This window comes from Aotus nancymaae, unplaced genomic scaffold (genome assembly GCF_030222135.1).
Source record: "Aotus nancymaae isolate 86718 unplaced genomic scaffold, 86718_ANA_hifiasm-v0.15.2.pri h1tg000040l, whole genome shotgun sequence".
Classification (NCBI taxonomy): Eukaryota; Metazoa; Chordata; class Mammalia; order Primates; family Aotidae; genus Aotus; species Aotus nancymaae.
In genome coordinates this window covers 82,216,540-82,233,736 of record NW_026988454.1, presented here as the reverse complement: position 1 = coordinate 82,233,736, position 17,197 = coordinate 82,216,540, and the positions used below count along the sequence as shown (strand labels likewise).

At 37.4% G+C, this 17,197-nt stretch overlaps 1 pseudogene; it reads right to left on the bottom strand.

Annotated features, from left to right (window-relative positions):
* Window positions 1-15,704: 15,704 nt before the first annotated feature.
* Window positions 15,705-16,941, bottom strand: LOC105728468 (SWI/SNF-related matrix-associated actin-dependent regulator of chromatin subfamily E member 1-like; annotated as a pseudogene).
* Between the last annotated feature and the right edge of the window lie 256 nt (window positions 16,942-17,197).

Below are 17,197 nucleotides of genomic sequence, written 5' to 3'. Positions count from 1 at the left end.
AGGCATGGTTTTTTTATAACTTTTCTGGACCAGAGATAAAGCAATGCTTGACCATTTGTGGTTAAAAACTAAAAGAAGAAAGACAAGAACCCACTACTAACCCTGGGCCGGTGCTATTTCTTTTGCTTTTGAGACATCTCTCCCTTTCTGAGAAATCTCATCACCCATGCTTGAACTGATGCAAGAGAACAGTCTGTCACAGCCACAGAGCTTAAATTACCAGCTTTTCAGGTCTGCAGAGACTTTGAGAGATGTACTAATATATTCAAAACAGGAAGAAAGTGCCAACAGAAACAGATCCTGAATTGGTTCCCAAACAGGATGACAAAAAAAGGTCTACCCAGACCACATACAATTCAGCCACATTGCACGAGAGTCCTGCAACATACACTTGTTTGGTTTCACTCGCCTATCAGTAGACCAGGACCTCTTCACGGGGGAACTAGATCGCTCCTGCCATTTAATTAAATTTTGCACTTAGCTCAGTGACTCAGAATCTGTGTTGGTAATAATCATATATTTCTTCCAAGCAGTTCAGTCTCAAAGAGATGTTTAAGAAAAAATAAGGTGGGGGTGGGTGAGGGAGAAATAGGGGCAATGTGCAAAGAGGAGAGTTAAGGTTTTGTTCTGAAACTGCACATAGTACACACGCATAAAATGTATGTACATTTATCAATTTTATTTTTTTATTTTAGAGCAATTAAAAAAAATTATGAGACTATTACTTAAGGTAAAGCACTAGAGCAAGACTAAGCCTGCCTGTTGCAAAAGCCTGGAAATTCAATAGAAATTTTATAAAATTAGTTTATAGTCTGATGGTTTCTGGACATAGAATCTTTTAAAGAGATTGTGAAATCACGGAGACTGCCATGAACTGGGAATATTTTTAACATTCAGATGATATTCCCTGAAAATTCTTGATTCTATCCACAGCAAACAAGGCAAAGTGCTTCCTAAAATGACTAAAGAAGATTCCCAGTTTAGCTGCCCTCCCTCAAATCTAAGCATTACAGGCACAAAAATTAAATTCTAAGTACTTGAAAGCATCTGTTATGTCTTACTTCTGATTAATTGTGATATTCCCCTGTGAAAACAATTGATAAAAGCCTGGAAAAAAATAGTGATTATAAACATGTAAGTACCGCTGTATTAGTTTTTTTCAACCTTGGTTTATGCTTTAGTCCCAACACCTTTAATAAAAGCAAGGTGACAGACTACGAAAACATTTACTTCAGAACTACAAGCAAATCTGATACTATTGTTGAAAGATGCTTCAGGGCACGTGTACACATGTTCCACAGGAGCAAGTGCCGTGGAGGAGGTGGAGGTGTGGTGTGCGGCGCTCTGCATGCTGCATGGGGAACTGTGTGATTCTCCAGAATAACTGCAGAGCTTTGATATTTTAAACCTGCTACAGTAAAAGAAAGCTGGAGAGCAAATCCTATGCACATCGCAGGACAGAGAGTATTAACCAAAGGCAAATGTATTTTCTCATAAAAGTTAGATATTTTTCTGATTTTAAGTAAACCGTGGTTTCATAAACCCACGTCTGTGCTACATGAAGGAGGTTTACGTATGGCCACACAATTATTTCACACTGAAAGTCACAACTCACGCTTCATCCATCATCAAACCCAGACCATGGAAATGCAAACAGGCAATTTCACAGCTAGCTTAAACATTGTTAAATAGCATCACATTTTCAGACTTCCAAACAGTGTATTTCATAAAACAACAAGAAGTAATTTTGTAACTCCCTGGATAGAAATCAGGCAACAATAAAACTTAAACCATTTCAGGGACCTGAGAGATTTCTGTATAGCAATGCCAGTGTTATCTAAGACAAGAATTGGTTCTGATCCATGTCTATCATGTTCTTCCTAGGTTTTACTGGCTAACATGAGATAAAAATCAGGGCATATTTATTTTGTAATGTTGTGATCAGTGTTTATTTCTGAACATAATCTTTTTAAAAATTTTCTACTATGTTGTGGTGGCTTTCTGAAAAAGTCCCCATATATAATAAGGGTTTAAAATACTGTAACCCTGAAATTTCAGAATACCAAATATTCGAATATGTCCCAAAGCATGATACTTTAGAAAGAGAACTGAGGCCTGATATTACACAAGCAAAAATAAAAATGACTGCATGGGGGAAAATGCTCTATTTTTTATATTGCTTGGGAAAGTGATCAGGGTTCCTATTTTGCTGCATCACATTAGTCTAAAAAGTTGTACAAGCATTTGTCCTCACATGAAAGAAAAATTTTTTTCTTATAACATTATTCAAGTTGTATAATATAGGCTCTACTTGAAAAACAAAGGAATTTTATGCAAATGAAACATCATTTGAAACAGAAATAAAGTTCTTTTTTATTTTTTTAAACTTTAAATAGTTAAAATGTGGTAGATTATTTCTGATTTCAAGTCTATATAGATGCTCTCAAAATGTCATAAAGAAATGTGAACTACTATGTGTTCATTGATCTAATTCCCATTCCTTCCTTATGGGATGCTATTAAACGTTATTTAATAGCATACTATGTAATTCTAATGGGAGATTGGATCTCCATTATTTAGATGTTACGTGTCCAATTAAAACGATCTAAATTTAAAGCAATAGTATATTAAGAAAAATCCCACTTTAGTAATAAAATTATGTTATCTCTTGTCAACCAAATTCTATGAACATTTTCCCAAAATTGTAATAAAATACTTTGTTTTCTATATAATCATATATTGTCTATGTGCTATTTGCAGTTATTATAGGTGCTATTAAAGAAAATCTATTCTTTCGTTGTAATCACGCTCTAATTTGAGCATAATTTAAAAAATCTGTGTGTGCATGAACATATGTGTATATAAAACCATATTGCTTTCTATATGTAATAAAAAGGATTCCACTGAATTTATTGAAAAATTAAACATATCTATTGACTTTAAGTTTAAAATAGCTGACAATGACTTGGGGTATTGGAAGAAAAAAAATACCTAATAAAAATAAACGTCTTACACAAACCACCAGAATCATGACAATTCCTTTTTGAACAAGTGTATTTGCATTGTTAGTCATATTAAGGGAATTGCATGAATCTCTGTTGAGGTCAAAGTCTTATGAAGACTTAATGACTCTCTAGATTACAATGTGTTCCTCACCATTTTAACACCCAATTCTAAATTTAAAAAAGAATTTGATTTCTCCACCCTCCATAGCTTTTTTTTTCTTTTTTTTTGAGACGGAGTCTCACTCTGTTGCCCAGACTGGAGTGCAGTGGGGGGATCTCCACTCACTGCAGCCTCCACCTCCTGGATTCAAGTGATTCTCCTGCCTCAGTCTCCCAAGTAGCTGGGATAATGGTGCTCGCCACTATGCCCAGCTAATTTTTGTATTTTTAGTAGAGACAGGGTTTTACCATGTTGGCCAGGCTGGTCTTGAACTCCTGACCTCAAGTGATCTGCCTACCTTGGCCTCCCAAAGTGCTGGGACTACAGGCCTGAGCCACCGCGTCCGGCCCACTCCCCATAGTTTTTTAAATCACAGAGCCTATATAGCTTTCAGCAGTAACCATGGCAAACACACTCACAATGTATATCTGTAGAGAGCTTTGTTTTTAAAGGATTTTCATACACATAACATTGAGAGGTAGAGTTCTTACAACTATTCTATAAATGAGGAAGCTGAGACACAGAACACTGAGCGGTAGATCCCAAATATTAGAAACTGAGCTAGAAGTACAATTCAAGTTTTGAGGCATCAAGCTGAGATCTAGTAATTTTAAAGACCACTAAACAAGCACACATGTGCCAGTTTCCCAAGGCCTGGGGAATCTTCATAGCAAGCAGCATAATATGAATTTTAACATCCTTCTTCCAGGTATCTAATTCCAACTGTATATTTGAATGTCTATGAACAGAGAAGAACCATTCACACAAACTGTGTTTAAAAATTATTTTTAAGATCAAGCATATTGGCCTTAAGAGTGAGAAGGGGGACTTGAATCAAGATGTGTTTAGACTTACTGGATCCAAGTCAAAGTGCCGTTAACATTCTGGAGGTCTCACGTTCTCAGTTCTATGCCACGCAGCATGGCTCTGGTCAAGCTGGTTGTACCACGACTAGCTCTGCCTCCGGAACAAGCTGTTCAATCACTCTTAGCCTCAGTTCCCTCATCTCAAAAATGAGGATAATAATACCTCCCTCATAGGGATTTTGTGAGGATTAAATGTGTTAATGTGAATAATGCCGTCGAACAATGTATTAGATTTTTATGGCTGCCACAACATTATCTCAAACTGAGTGACTTAAAACAACATAGTTTACTCACTCACCGTTCGGAGGCCAGTGTCTGAAACGAAGATATGTGTGGGCTGCACTCCCTCCAGAGCCTCTCAGGGAAGAGTCTTTCTTTGCCTCCTTCAGCTTTTGCTGGCTCCAGGTTCCTTGGTTTGTGACTGCATAATTCGTGTCTCTGTCTCTTTCTTGAAATGGCCTTCTCCTCAGTCTCCACCTCAAATCTCCCTCTGCCTTCCACTTTTAAGGACGCTTGCCATTGAATTGAGGACCCTCACGAAAATTCAGCATTATCTCATCTTGAGATTCTTAATTTAATGCCACTTACAAAGACTTTTTCTTTTCCAAAAGGGTCATATTCACAGGTTTTGAGGAGTAAGACGTGAACATATCTTTTGGAGGGGTCAGTTACCATTTAACCCAGCATGCATAGTGCCTGGAACAAACCCCTGCACCTCCTACCTCTATTGTCCTCGATTCAGACCATAAAATGTGGTCAATTCTGGAATGATTAGCTCAGTAGTTCCCAAGGCTGACTGTACATTAGAATCACCTGGGGCGTCTTTGAACCTCTCAGTACCCACCTGGGCTGCATTACAGACCACTTAAATCAGAATCTCTGAGAGTTGAACACAAAAATCTGTGTTTTTTAAAGTTCCCCATGTGATTCCAATGCACAGTCAAGGTTAGGAACTGTGGTTACAAGGGCTAGCTTGGAGGACGGTCCATAAAGGCCTTGGGTTTTCTGGATTAAACAAGAATCTTCGGGTTTTACCTGTTCGATGTACCAAGTCTTTTGGGGTATAGAAACAGAAATGTATTGTTTTTATCAGCTCACCTATGCAAATCCTGGTTCTTGACTTCTGCACACCATTTCTGCTTGTACTGCAAGTCAAATCTGTAGGAGTGAAATTTAATAGAAGGATTTAAGGCAGGATTTGATAGGCAATTTAGAGACAAGCTCCAATTTCAGCGACATTATTGATCCAAGAGGAGTCTGTCTAGTGGGGCTTGATATGGATATAACATTTTGTTTCCAAATCTAAATCAAGCTAAGGATCTGGGGCAGTATTAGGGACCCTGCAGCGCTGGAAGAATTGTTCTGACATTTCTAGGCGTACTTGCTAATAAAAACATCATACTATTCTTTTGCAGGAGGCTTTAGTATGTTAACTAGAGTAGGTGATGTTTGTTGGGTTAGTCTCTCAAAGGTGTTGGCAAATTCTTTCAGTTGTTTTTCCTTTTTTTTTTTTTCTTGAGATGGAGTTTCACTCTTGTTACCCAGGCTGGAGTGCAATGGCGCGATCTCGGCTCACTGCAACTTCCGCCTCCTGGGTTCAAGCAATTCTCCTGCCTCAACATCTCAAGTAGCTGGGACTACAGGCATGTGCCACCATGCCCAGCTAATTTTTTTTGTATTTTTACTAGAGACGGGGTTTCACCATGTTGACCAGGATGGTCTCGATCTCTTGACCTCGTGATATGCCCGCCTTGGCCTCCCAAAGTGCTGGGATTACAGGCGTGAGCCACCGCACCTGGCCCAGTTGTTTTCTTTTAACACTGTTTCACTCACTGACTTCTGCATGGATTATAGGTTTCTTTTTAAAGCAAAACTCCAGAGAAGACTTGGGAAGGAAACTTGTTCTTGTGCCACCTGACTCAGGAGGCCAGCATGTATCACAATCACACACCACCACTATTCAAAGCTGCAGCTCAGTAGGCCCCTGCATGTTATGTTCAAAGTACTTTTCTTTTCTACCTGGCTTGGCTATTCAGTGATCAAGTGGCAGATCTTCAAAAGGTCCCATTAGTGATCCCTTCTGTCCTGATTGACTCACCTTTGTCCCCTTTGAAAACATGATTCCAGAAACCAGCCTAAGACTTTCTTTTACAATAAAGAATGCATAGTTGATAAAACAGACGAGGATGCCCATGTGAGGGCATCTTTCAAAACATAGTCTCAGGTCAAAGCAATAAAGTTCCAAATTATAACACTTGGGCATTAGCTTGATTTTGAGACATATTTTGAGATAACAGAATGATGGGTTGAATGCTTTGAAATTAAACGACATCTGTTCACCGACTTTTCCTACACCCAGGGCAGACATATTCAGAGCATCTATAGAATGCACTGGTTGTTAGCTATCCACATGCACTCCATCATCTACAGCTTAAGAATCTCAGAGGGTAAACTGGAATTAAGAGCACTGAAGTCTGCTTAGGAAAGGGATGCGGGTCCTGGGAGACTTGAGTCTTTGGATGGAAAAAAGAAGTGGAAGTATATGATGACATCTCTCAAAATTACACCCTGGAGGAGATAGACTTCTTCTTCCAAGTGGCATTGAAAGGTCAGCAGATAACATGCAGAATAATTCAGTTTATACTTACATGGATAGTAAGACTATATTTTAAAACAACAACAAGAGAAGGAATGTCACAGAAGTCAGGATAAAGGTTGTCTCTGTGGGAAGGGAGCCAATGTAGTGAAGAGGAGGCAGTAGAGGACTTCTAAAGTGGAGCAGCATCTTCTTTCTCAATCAGATGGTTACATGTGAGTTTATTTTATTACTGTGCTTTACACAGTAAATGTTTTATGTATACTTCCCTATGTATTCTATATTCTACAGTTTTCAAAAAGATAGCAGTGTTAAATTGGACTATAAGTATAAAAAGGACTACTTTTTCATTTATTTCATATCTTTTGTTTCAACAATGTGCTTGATTAGTACACTTATAAAACATTTGTTAAACGACAGTTCCATCAACATGTAATATCTTTTAAGATGAAAAGTTTTCATAATAATAAGGGATACTCTCTTGAGGGGTGAGGACAGAGCAGAGCAAACAATGGCTCTGCTCATTAAAAATACTTTTTTCATTATCATTACCATTCTTGAAAAAGAGAAATCCTGAGATCAGTAAAGTGGCAGCTCTGTTGACAGAAAAGAAGCCATTAGAAGAGAGGGTTGGATGGTCAGAACACTGCCATTTAACTAGTCTCCCTATCCAATTTTCCAAGTGCTTTTCCTGGGAAGTTTTCCACTATTTGACTTTTTATTTTCTTTACAGAATTTATATCTCCTCACCCAGTGTTGCTGGTTTTCACCCCAATTATGCCTGTAAAAGCCATTTGTGAAGTCAACTGGAAGATTTTTGACAGAAAGAGGCTGTGTGGATCTGGAAATGCTAGAGGTGGCCCCCGGATCTGACTCCTTGTCCCAATTCTTTTCCTTCGGAATTGCCTGAAGAAATGCCTCTACCAGGGCTTGTTACATTTGTAAATGGATTTTTTCCACTGTGTCTGGGAGTCTTGAGAACTTACTAATATTGAAAAAGGTAACAACAATTAAAAATTTTTTTTTAAGTTGGCGCAAATAGCCTCAAGAGTTAACGTGAACACATTTCTATTCCGCTAATGTGGTATGAAAGTGACACATAGTGGTTCACGACTATAATCGCAGCACTTTGGGAGGCTGAGGCAGGTGGATCACGAGGTCAAGAGATCGAGACCATCCTGGTCAACATGGTGAAACCCCGTCTCTACTAAAAATACAAAAAATTAGCTGGGCATGGTGGCGTGTGCCTGTAATCCCAGCTACTCGGGAGGCTGAGGCAGGAGAATTGCCTGAACCCAGGAGGCGGAGGTTGCAGTGAGCTGAGATCGCGCCATTGCACTCCAGCCTGGGTAACAACAGCGAAACTCCGTCTCAAAAAAAAAAAAAAGAGAAGAAAGTGACACATAGAATTTTCAATTATATTATTCCATGTTACCCTAAAAAACAATTTTGGAATGAACTCAAAAAAGGTAATGTTCTTTTTACTTTAGATAAAATAAATCACAAGGATAAAAATGGAAGTGATGTGTGGCTGTTATAAAAGAAAGGTATTTAAGTCAAGCAAGAGTTTAATTACCATTTCACAGTGCCTTGCTTCTGTTCCTAATTTTCTAATCCTGTTCTGTACTGTTCCTTATTTTCTAATGTTCTAAGTCGATAACGACCCACACATGCAAATTCTGGTTTAACACCCCAGAAAGTTTAATTGCATTTATTCTTGTTTACTGGTTTTAGCAAATCTTATGATCATTCGCAAAGTAATAATGTAGAGACAGTATGAATACTGACAGTGGAAATTGAAACTGATAATTAAACCAGACTTTCTGTGAGAGTGAATTTTGTAGCCCAGGCTCACAAGCTCACAAGGCTTTCCTTGTTGTGAGAGTATTTATTTACCCAGATCCCCACACATTTTCTATTTTATCCTGGGGTGTGTGGGGCCCAGGCGTGGGGAAGCCTGTTCCTAAAGTCAGAGTAGGAAATACTCAAACAGATTCCTTAATTCAGCAATTACTCAACCACTGGTGCAGAGAAGGTAAGTTAGAGTTGTTGATGTTTTAAAGAAGCCGAGTGAAGGAGGCTCTTTCACGCAGACTAAGCGGAGAATATTGGGCCAAAGAGCCCAGCACACCCCTGCAGTGCCCTTCGCCTAGTTTACCATGGGGTGGCGCTCTAAGGCCCAGATTTGCTCGCTCTGTCCTCCATGCGATGTTGCAAGGAGCAGAGAAAGAACCTTCTCAAGCTTTCGTTCTTGTGTCTCTTTCTCATTGTACATGTAAAATATTTACATTAAAAACCCACTGATGAAAATAACAGTAATTAGAAATCGGTTGGACATTTGTATACTTAGCTTTCTCAAGTATGTTTATACAGCTGATATAAATGAAGGTTTGGGATAAAAAGAATAGTAGCACTATCATATAATTTCAAACTTTGAATTAAATTTTTTCCTGAAAATATTTTAGGTTAGAAAACCCGCTCATATCTAAACTCCTAGAAATCCACTTTTAACCTTTTAATAAATTATGCCATATAATACAATTTTAAAATCAAAAGACTCAAGGTAATTTAGTTATTCATGAAGTCAGAGTTACTGTACTTTTTTCGTGATAAAAGAAGAAAGGTGAATAGATTTTAAATAAATGAAGATTTCAAGCTAGGACCTTTGTTTTAATTTAGCACCCGGGACTATGCCCTGTTGAAAGCGTTAAAGATGCAAAATCTTTGAATAAACTGCAAATTAATCTCCATTCACCAAATAATTTCCATCATTTTTATTGTTTTACTGGGCAGATATATTGCTCTGTGTAAAGGGAAAAAAGAGAGCGCTCGATTTTCAAAGGGAAAGAAGCATAGAGGACAAGGTTCACAGCTACAAAAATACATATGATTCATTTTTAAATGGTGCCTTAAAGACAGTGGTCTAGTCAACCATCAGCATCGTCCATTGCCAGGAAGAAAATATCCTCCCATATGAACCATATCTACAATTTTTCATCTTATTCGTTTTACTTAATATCACATCATGAGTACTTTCCCAAATTGTTAAATGCTCTTGGAGAATCTCATTATTCTTGGCTCTATCATAAATTTGTAAAAAACTGCTTATATACTCATTAAATAGGCTATTTTTAATTTTTCTAAACAATTGTCTAACAAGTCCTTATAAATGAAATTGCCCATGAGATATATGTACATAAATTTTTGTCAAGCAACTGTCTTTAAATATTTAAAGAAAGTTTTAATTAATGTGAAGAAATATATATTTAATCTCAACTTTGAAAAGCTTTTAAAAAAGAAACCATTATTTATGTAGAAGTAGATAAATATATGCCTACATAATATAAAATTGATTATATAGACAAGCATTTTTGTGGGGAAATGGAGGGGGGTCAGGATTTTAAAATCTCAGTAAGAATAAACAGATATTGGATCTACTTGGGTTAATTTTGAGATGATAAATTTCCAGAACTAGTCATTAATATCTCATTAATGTCAGATTTATATACGCAACAAATCTGAAATAGTCAAACTAATTCACTATTTAAACGTTGATATTTTATATTATTTTTACACAAATATTTGGGTTTACAAAGGAAACCAAGAGCTATACTAGGAAAAACTTTGATGCCTCTGACCCTAAGAAAGTGTTATTCTTTACAAAGAAATAATAAATGTTTGAGGTGGCAGATATCTCAGTTACCCAGATTTGATCATTTCATATTGTATCCTTGTATCAAGTATCACATGTACTCCATAAATTAACTAAATAAGTTTAATTAAATTAATAAAAATTTAAAAAGTTAAACGTTTCTTTCTGAGATAATTACATATTTAATGTTGTGGATTGGAAATGAGTTCCCTAAGTGAAGGCTGCTAAATACAGAAGACGTATGTTTATAATCTCAAAATAATAGGTGAAAACCTGAAGACTTGCTTGAACAAAGAGTTAAACATATGGTGTCTGCTTTGAAATTCTCTTTCTATATTTGGGCATGATCTTTTTCATAGATATACAAGCATAGTCTCTTTTTCTTTGACTTTCTGTTTACGCGTGTCATAGTTGCAACTTTCAAGTGAAGAAAATTTTTTCCAGTTTTAAAAATTTGCAAGTAAGAAAATAAAACTGTCACAGTGTGAAACTGGATTTTCACTGTAAGGCTGTTAAAACAAGAAAAAAAAATACGGTTTAAGGCAGATATTTCAAAATTCTACTGTTTTCCTTGAACCAAATTTCACCTTTTTCCCTCCATTTTACTTAAATAATTTTTAAATGCATTCAGATGACAACTTGACAAATTGAAATGTTATACTCACACATCAAAAGGCACTCCTTCAATAGGACAATTTTTGTGTTCTGCATTAGAAAGAACAAAACTCCTTTAAGGAAGAACACTCCCTACTTAAACAATGAAGGCAAGGAAAGGTTACATGCCCTTAGGGCTTTTCCTTAACTATCTTTACCAAAGGAAGACATACAAAAAGAAATTATCTAAGTTTCCTTCTAGAAGGCAGGGACCATAATGAAGAATTTGTTTTTTTTTTTTATAGTGCTCAGGCCAGATCCTAGTGCAGGTGGGTGTTTTCCAAACAAAATCTATCTGTGGAATGAGAAGCACCGTGGAAGTCAGCTTCTTCTGCTTTCCATCTGTGAATGTCTGTCATTTGGGGACAATGACCAGCACTATATTTTCTTAACCCAATATGGACAGAGTACGTGTTTGGATTGTATTGTGTGACATCCCCTTCTCTGTCCAACAGGCCCAAGAGGGGAGGGGGTGGGATCTGGCTTTTTAAGGATGGGTCTAATGCGTTCAGCTGTTATCACACTTTGCTGATTGTAATCACTCGTTTTATGCTGTCTTTTCCAGCTGCTCAAAAAATTCATTGCAATGTCTTCTAGGTTTATTTTTAATAGCCCGTAATTCAAAGATCTAAGAAAGAAGAGTTGAAATAGAAATCCATGTCCTGATTCTCTCCCATTTTTTTTTTTTCTCTCAGGGAAGAAGGGATTTAGGATTTGGACACATTCCTCAAAATCCTCTCTGGAGAAATGTGTTCTTTTCTGTAGGGAAGGAGCCAGCTTGGAGCACATTCACAGGCTTATTCAATTGATAGAGGAATTGGGAACCGATCCTATGAAAATATACAAAATATTTTAAATTCAAAAAATTAATTCTTCGGGGCATTTATGTTTAAAATGTTTCCTTTTTGAGCGGTAGCAAAACAGTAGTACTCTGTTGGCATTTTGGGATTTCCAGATTCCCTGAATAAAGTATTTGCTCTAAATCCTGTTGTTCTAAAATGTATTTAGTAAAGCGTAAGAATGTATAGCTCTTTAAACTGCAGAACACTTTCATGCATGGGAAAACTAAACGGCAAGGGGATCCTCCCATGTGCTGTCTCTGAAAATATGTTGACTTACATTTTAAAATCAACTTATTTCAGGGGAAAGAGACCCTATCAGTTTTCTTTGTTTTCCCCATTAGTTTAGTCCTCTGAAGAGCTGGATCTGAGAAATGATTCAGCTAGAATTATAGTTGCCATTTCTACATTTTCCACTACGTAGCAGCGGCTCCTTTCAGTCATTTTTAAGTCCTAAAAGCCCATATGGGGAGGAGGGGGAGGGGACTGCCTGTAAATCATAAGGACCCAGTTTCTTGATTTCAGTGAAGGGTAGTTTTACTGTTCGCTGTCACCACAGCTGTCAGCAGGATGCCTTAAACATCCTAATTGTCACTAGGGATCAGATTGTTCCTTAACTAATTGTTTAGATCAGCTAATCTACATCCATCATCTGCAAAGGGCAGGCAGCCCTAGGCATCCTGTAATTTAGATAAAACTCCTATTCTGGGTCTAAACACAATTGTTTGGGTGACCAAAGGTCAGGTATCCAAAAAGCCTACATAGGGTGGAACAAGAGTGGAGATTGTACACTGAGGACCCTGTGAGCCTCCAAGCTTACAAGTCCAGACCACCTGCATGTGTCCCAGTCAAACAACTGAATCAGTAGAAGATTCCATGTCATTGATGTGATATGCCAAGAGTCCTAACAGAGCAGACAACGAGAGACAGCTCTTGTGTCTGCACTCGGATGGGCTTTGAGGTACTCGTGATGACACAGATATGCTGGGTATTTTTGAGCTATTTGCAAGGCTTTCTTGAGTTAAACTTCTAAAAACACATCAACAACAGTGATGTAGTATAAATTATATAGGCAACACACACATTTCACGTTAGAATGCAGCTTCTCTTCTAAGAACCTCTGCTTTAATAAGCTTTCTAAAACAATTGGTGAATTCGTTATTTTAGACTGTGGGGTAGTTTTTCTTGCATTCATCTGCTCATTCTTCCATTCAATAAAAATTTATTTCAAACCCTCATGAGCCTGGCAAGGAGGTTTTTGTGCCTCAGGAATGCAATTCTTTTAGAAACAAGCCATCCCCTTACATTCATATCGTTCTTATCTCAAAGTGCTTTCAGAATAGCTAACGAATAGATTTAAAAGTAAGAAAACTAAAAACAAGCAGGTCTTGAACTGAGCAGAAGTGAATAGGGGTAGAAAGACAAATGAATGATGAATGATAAACAAACAAACAAATACAGCCTTCCGAAAGCGAAATTCAACCATCCATTCAGATACTTTAAGAAAAGGGTCTAGGGACTTTTTAAAATAGAACTTTGGAAAACCCTCCACACTTACCTCACTCATTCAGATTTAGTATAAATCCTATTAATTTTGCAGTAAAGAACTTTACTAATTTTGTTTAGGCTGGACTTTCACTTACTTAAATTTTTCTTTTAATATAATAGTATATCTATTAATACCTTATAGAAGTATAGCGCTATGAAACAAAATCTGGAAAAATAGTAAAATAAGAACAATTGCTAAATTACAGCCAGAGTTTACTGTGGTTTACCTATTTAGCAGGTATTATTGTAAGCATTTTACATATATTAAATTCATTTAATTATCACAATGACCCTATGATGAGGTACTTTTATTATTCCCACTTTGTGGGAAAATTGATTCACAGAGAAGTTAATTTACACAAGATACAGATTGTGCTGGTGAGTTAGCAGAGAATAGCAGGCAAATTTGGGGAAACCTTTTAGAGGAATCAGATTCTGAAATGGGAATTAAAGGCTGGCTTGTTGTTCCACAGAGGCAGATAGACAAGGAGCGCAGACTTTAGCTGCTGGCTGTTTCTGTAAAATTGGATTGGAAAAAACATGGGCCCAGCCTGGGGCAGAGGAGAAATAAGAGCTAAAGGGCTGATAGGCTGATAGGGATGCCGGGCAGCTACAATAAGTGATGATTGGCTATGATCCAGCTTCTGACACTCAGAAACTTCATTTTGTCACTTTCACCTATTACAGTGACTAAAATAACTTAGCAAATCTATAGACTACTTTTCTTCCCTGCCCCTGACTACCATCATTTTTTTAAAGAATTTTCTTTTCTGGTTACAAAAGTAGTAGGTATTTATTGCAGAAAATATGAAAAACATAGAACACATACATGCCCAAAGGAAAAAAGAAAATTAAAACATTTTAAATTCTACCTCCCAGGGATAATCGCTTTCAGCATTTTCCATCTATAATTTCAGACATAAAATAAGAAAACTGACAAATCTACATAGAACGTTGCCATTTCCTTCCCCTCCCCACAGCTTAGCTTGATGTAGTAAATACTTTTCATGTTTTTATAGATCACTATTTTACTAAATTCATATAATTTTATTTATTTAACAGAACTGTTGTTGATAGTAGATGGTTTCTTTCTCTTGTGTGAGATTATTTTCTTAAGATTTCTTGCAATCTTACTCATCATAATTTATTAACACATGAAATAATTTTTATATTGCTAAGTGTTCTCCATAGAGGTACTATTTTATCCCTCTGGCAGCATAGCCATTTCCCCACCTATCACACCATAGAGGTACAGACGTTTCTAACTTTTGACTTAGAAGCTTTCTCCAAAAGGCACAAAGCTGTGACTCAGAGCAAAGGTGAGTCATGTCTGAGTGCCACCAACAGATGGCGATGGCTGCTACCAGGATGGAGGCATTTGGCACTTTACGAATTAAAGCAGTCTTCCAGAAGTTAACCTTTAAAAGGAATCAATTTTATAAGTAAAAATGGTATTTCTTGTTTGGATTTCCGTTTGGTTATTAAAAACACTAAATGGTTTTTTGTATGTTCATCTGTACTGCTTGTGCAAATTGTCTTCTCACTTCTTTTGCCCATTCTCTTTATACTGGGGTGTTCATCATTTTCATGTTATTTATAAATTATCTTTACAGTCAGCACATGATGAGTATTATTTCAGGTTTTCATTTGTCTTTTAACTCATTTTTAAAGCTTGGATAAGGAAGTTATATAGAAGTTTTAAACGTTTATATAGCCATTTCTATTTTATTCCTTAAGGTCTGTTTGTTTAGATGTTTAAAAGGGCTGTCTTTGCCTCAAAATTAGAAAAATATTATTCTGCCTTTTCTTTGTTTTTAACTTAACTTTTTGATATATCTGGTATTTATTTCTGTTTAAGGTACTGGGGAGAAATTAAACGTTTTTTTCCCGAAAAAAAAGCTAACCAATTGTTTCTGTACCATTTTTAATAATCCCACTTTTCTGTAAAGGTTAGAAATATCACCTTAGCCTATAATAAAGCCTTATATCCACTGAAGCCTATTTCAGACCTTTCCATTCTATTCCCCAGAACACCTTTAACTACTCGAGCCACCCGTTTCTGCAAAATGCCTTAATATATTGTAGGGCTGGTCTATCTCGACCTTTTCTCTATTATGTTTTTACTCTTTAAAAATATTTTATTGGATTTGATTTTCAAATTGCTATATTAACATGTGTCTTACAACAAATTAAACAGTAGAGGATGGTGTATATATAAAGTTAGTCACTTCTCTCCCTCCTAGTCCCATCGCCAAGGCTTACAGTGTGGTGAATAAATTTTTATACTTTTCTCTATGTTCTTATGAGCAAATAATAAGTGATACTAATGAGATTTTTTTGAACCATTAAAACTAAAAACCATTTTTTTCATTTAAAAAAAGTATTTAGAACACATAAAACAAGGCAACACTTATTCTTTTTTTCTCATCTTCTAGTATGGGATCTGTTAGCGGCCCATCCACTGATGCACCATTGCTCTCTGAGCCAGTGTTACCATCGCTGGTTCCTTCCTCTGCCGTACTGCGGCCCCCTCCTGCCTACTCTCCAGTCCTCAGGAGTAGATCTGCCTTCTTCACTGTTCTGTTGTCTCTCTGTTGTTTCTTCAAAGTGTCGTCTCCTCTGTCTCCATTGGAATGTTCGCATCATCTTTCTTTTCCTCGCCTTTGTTTGCTGCCACTTGCTCCTCCCGAGGAGCGATGCTGCTCTGACTGCACTCAGCTTGCTCAGCAACCTCCTTCTCCCTTTTCTCCTGCCTGAGCAATCTCAGCTGCAATTTCCTCCAGATCCAGTGCTACCTTCAGACAGCACAACACTTTAAGTTCATTGTTAAATGAATCTGAGCTTTCCAGGAATTTCCCCTCCTCCTGGTGGTGTTCCTCTATTGGAAGAAGTTCAGCTTCCTAGTTTTCGCTGACAAACCATTAAGGACTGGACCTGTTGTTTGAGGACCTGCATTCTAGCTGTGGTGACAACTGACCAAACGTCTGGCACCACACTCTCACTAAGGATTTCACTGATGAGGCGGCGGTTTCTCTGGAACCGGGCGGTGGCTGGATGCTTCATTGAAAAGCCATCATCATAATCATCTGGATCTTCAGTAGGGAAGGCTCATATAAGGTTCTTCATTTTCCATGCAATACTGTCTCTGATGACTTTCTTCCTCTAAAGCAGCTTCCGCACGACTTTTTGCATTTATGTAAGCAAGGTACACAGGGGAGTTATGATGGGTGTTCATAGATTGATTGTACTCTTTTTTGCTTCATATTCGTTTAAATATTCTTGTTTCTCTTCATCAGTAAGATCTTGATACATGCCGCCAATAATCCTGCCAATCTCCCACAACTTTAGGTCAGGGTTGGAAGGCTTTACTTTGTCCCAGACCTTTCTGCTGTACCTCGTGTAGGGCATCAGTGGCTTATCTGGTTTTGGAATCATAATACTGAGGATGCCCTGACCCGGCTGTTGCTGCCCAGGTCATATAAGCCTCACAGGAGGTTCTTCTTTATAGTTGTTGTAGGCAAGATGACTGCATGGATTGCATCCCACAAACCCTGGTGTGGTGAGCATTTGTGTTACAGGAGCTGGGGTGAGAGGTGGGGCATAAGATGGTATTTTTGGCATTTGGGAAGATTAAGTTCTCAGTTCCTTAAGAATGAACCTGAGACACTGCAGGTAGAAAAAGTGCTCGCAGCTCTGGCTTTGCTTTTCTTTGTCCCACGCACACCCCTACTGATGAGAATATTTATCGAGTGCAAGACATTGTTCCAAGCACCCTACCTGAATGATTTCCTTTGCTTTTTATAACAAACATATGAAGTAGGTATTATTGTCATCAATATTCAGATGAGCAGTCTGAATCACTGGTAGTCTAAATAAC